General features: G+C 42.9%; 1 long non-coding RNA gene across 1 annotated transcript; it reads right to left on the bottom strand.

The window, feature by feature from the left end:
- Positions 1–216: 216 nt before the first annotated feature.
- LOC139766770 (uncharacterized) lies at positions 217–2,806 on the bottom strand. The gene is made up of 2 exons (XR_011716944.1): positions 2,320–2,806; positions 217–924 (listed from the first exon to the last, which is right to left on the bottom strand). It is a non-coding gene; the product is annotated as an uncharacterized lncRNA (long non-coding RNA).
- Positions 2,807–3,985: the final 1,179 nt, after the last annotated feature.

The following is a 3,985-nucleotide window of genomic DNA, read 5'->3' on the forward strand; positions in this document are numbered from 1 at the left end:
TAGCTAGATAGGTAAAAGATAGATATATAGATAGATAGATAGATAGATAGATAGAGAGAGAGAGAGAGAGAGAGAGAGAGAGAGAGAGAGAGAGAGAGAGAGAGAGAGAGAGAGAGAGAGAGAGAACACATATCAACCAGAAGATGCTGTTTGATCACTCATTCTGGTACACATCTATCACATGTAATTCTCCCCAGAAATATTCATAATTACAGATTAGATTCTTTCACTTTAATCGTCTCATTCGTTACATAACCCGGATATCGATGGATTACACAGTACGCACATGTTCGCGTTTTGGTACAGTTTGTCTTCTGGACACAAGTTTTCGAAAGGATCTTGTTCGGCACGAGGGCGAGAACAGCGAGATATTGTCCTCGCTGAATCTGTCTAGAACAGATCAATCTACATAACAAATAGCATGGAAGAATATAGCCACTCGCTTCATAGCCTACCTACCCTACACATCTACCCGCATACTCATCTACTCAGCCCCATCATCTACCCAACCCTCTCACTCACCCACATTGACCTACCCTTCCCCACTCGTCTCTCCCTCATCCACTCATCTCGTTCACTAACCCATTTACTCATCTTCACCGATCCACTCACCGGTCCATCCCACTCAACTTTTCGTCCCACTCACCTACCCATCTCACTCACCTCTCCATCCCACTCACCTACCCACCCCACTTATCTACCCACCCCACGGGTAGAACCTCATAGATAACTTTTGTAGAACAAAATTCAGATTTCTCCCTGGCGGCAAGTCAAGACAGTCTGTGTGCTGTCCCTCTCGTTCCTGCTGTATCTGTTCCTCGCTCCTCGCTACACGGGTCGACTGTATTGGCCACGACAGCTGCTGTAACCGGGTCTCTCCCTGTGGGCACAGTTGGCTGGGTCGAGGACATCCCTGGGGTATCGCTGTAACGTAATGGCTCTGATTAAAAGGGTTATTGAATTAATACAGTGAGTGTGTTTTTGTTTTGTTTAGCAGTGTACGTAATTAAGAAAGTACGCTTCCTTCCATGTATTTCAACCAGCATATATATATATATATATATATATATATATATATATATATATATATATATATATATATATATATATATAATGTTTATATGTATTTGCTGAACACGACGAGGATTATGAAGGAGAAAGTGATGAGAAACTTTTGACCAGAGTCCAATTCATTGCCATATATGAACGGACTTATCAAAACACATGGGATAAACTATCCAGCAAGAACCGTAATCAGTTCAGTGGGCTCAGTGCACATTTAACATTGAACATGTGCACATTGCACATTGAACACTGTAGATAAATCCAACAAGCTTAATAATCTTCAAGTCGATTTTGATGTCAAACTTTTAAGTTCTGGTGTGTCATCCCTGTTCACAGAAGTTCCAGTTGATGACTATTAGGATATGTAGTTGATGCCTTAGATGACCTTGTTTCATAATATACTTTAGTTCCCAACCCACTTAGAATCACTGAAATGAATGTAGCTTTGAACAATAAGAATACTATTGAAAATAACTTAATCAAAAACTCGCCAGAAAATTCTGCGGGTTGTGTTTACAGAATATCTTGTAAAAGCTGTGATATGTTTTGAATTAGGCAGACTTGTAAGGATCTCTTTGTTAGACTAACACAATATAGATATGCCAGACGAACAGGACAAAATACAAATACTTCATTTACTAATGTTAGATATTGTGACCATTGTATTGATTGGAATAGTGCTAATTCAATTATTACAACCTGTAACTCCTTGATAAAGAGAAATATAATTCAGTCTTGTCATACCAAATACATAGAGAATTGTTCCATGAACAGTTGTGATGGTGTGTGTAAACTGGATAGCTTTGTCGTTGGCAATAGTTGTAAACAGTTGCCCGTCTTGTCCACATAATGAATTTCATGACGGGCTCAGTGCCAGACCCAAACACCACCAACCACAAACACTTGTGTTATCAGCAAATGATAGATAACGGGCACCACTGTCACCAACTGCAATATATATATATATATATATATATATATATATATATATATATATATATATATATATATATATATATATATTATATGATTATAGATGTTAGATGTTTTATGAAATGATTATACGTCAATTGATTGTCTTTTTGAATTCTATTATATGATCAAAACATAAAAGTATTCCCTCTGTAACACAGGCCAGTTGTTCCTTTCTCACAGTCACCGAAGCCTGTGACATTAAACACCATATGAATATCTATCTCATGCTCCTCCATAAAACCTTCTACGAAAATTGTACGGGAATTTTTCTTTAATTACCTTCTGGAACGGTGCGTAATTCCATTATGGGAAAGGGGAAGACGACAGGGTAGGGTAGTCCTTCTGCAGGAGGGTGGATGAGGAAACCCAGGAGACATGAGCCCAACAGCAGCGGGAGGAGGTGGAGACCAACAGCCATGTTAATTGTCACCTCGTGGAGGTGAACGTCGAAGTCTGTTTGACTACGTGGCGGCCTCCGGCAGACTAAGGTCGTATGGTGTGGGAGGTGGTGCTGTGTGTGTGTGTGTGTGTGTGTTAAGACGGCAACTACGGCATCTCCTGAGGCAAACAGGAGAGTCGTTCAAAAGGTCTTGCTTATCTTCGGTATGGCAGAGAAGACAGGGAGAGAACCAGTGATGCGCGAGTGTTCAAACGCCAGTGTTGGAACCTTTACTGTGTGTGGACTGAGTGAGGAGGAGTGAGACCAGCCCACCCTCTGTCTCTCTCTCTCTCTCTCTCTCTCTCTCTCTCTCTCTCTCTCTCTCTCTCTCTCTCTCTCTCTCTCTCTCTCCAAATATGCAGGTGTGTGTGTGTGTGTGTGTGTGTGTCCGTGTGTGTGTGTGTGTGTGCTGGTGGGTTGTGAGGTGGAGGGAGGTAGTGTTGCGTCTGCAGCCTGACCTTGAGCCTATGCCTCATAACAGTTCAGGGTGGCAAGTAACGTGTCGTTGGTTCTGCTTTACCTACATACGTGCAGCGCCGGGCGGACGACTTGGCCAGTCTTTATGGTGTGTGTTTTGTAATCGTTGGCTCCCGTCGGTGCACGGTTCTCATGGTCGCCACGGTAGCGAGTGGAATGATGTCGCCCGTGACCTGAAGAGTCGAGGTCGATGAATCAGTCATGTCGACGCCGACGAAAAGACCCTCTGTTGTTAAGCCATCACTGTTGTTACTCCTTTGTAAGACTAGTTATTGTAGAAAAGCTATTCTCTTACTAGCCCTATATATATATATATATATATATATATATATATATATATATATATATATATATATATATATATATATATATATATATATATTCATATGTGTATCATTCCTTCAAACATGTCCACATACACACAAGTTTGAAAGACGACATTGCGAGTGTAAAACTCTCTCTCTCTCTCTCTCTCTCTCTCTCTCTCTCTCTCTCTCTCTCTCTCTCTCTCTCTCTCTCTCTCTCTCTCTCTGTAACACACGTAATCACACAAGACGCGGGCCTCGCTTGCCCAATGTTCCACTGGTGCAGAATTTACACCTCTGTCTTCGTAATCCCCAGCTCAGAAGTTTCGTGGCGATGAGGTTAATACACCGGCCGACCCAGGCGCGTCCCTCCCTCCCTCCTGGTATGAAACCATCCTTGAGGGGAATGGGGGGTTGTTGCTGCTGCTGCTGCTGCTTCCAGATATTTATTGGATTAATTATACCTTATGAAGCCTGATATAGCCACACACGACATCACCACCTGGAGGCTACTACCCCCCCTCTTCCCCCTCCCTCACTCTTACACACACACACACACACACACACACACACACACACACACACACACACACACTCCTGTTACAGCGATGTAGAGTGTCGGGGATCAGTGGAGTGAGGGAGGGAGTGAGGGACGGAGTGAGGGAGGGAGTGAGGGAGGGAGGGAGCCTGAGGCCACGAGGGGGTTCTTGTGGTACAATTACGT

The sequence above is a fragment of the Panulirus ornatus genome, chromosome 58, assembly GCF_036320965.1.
Source record: "Panulirus ornatus isolate Po-2019 chromosome 58, ASM3632096v1, whole genome shotgun sequence".
Lineage (NCBI taxonomy): Eukaryota > Metazoa > Arthropoda > Malacostraca > Decapoda > Palinuridae > Panulirus > Panulirus ornatus.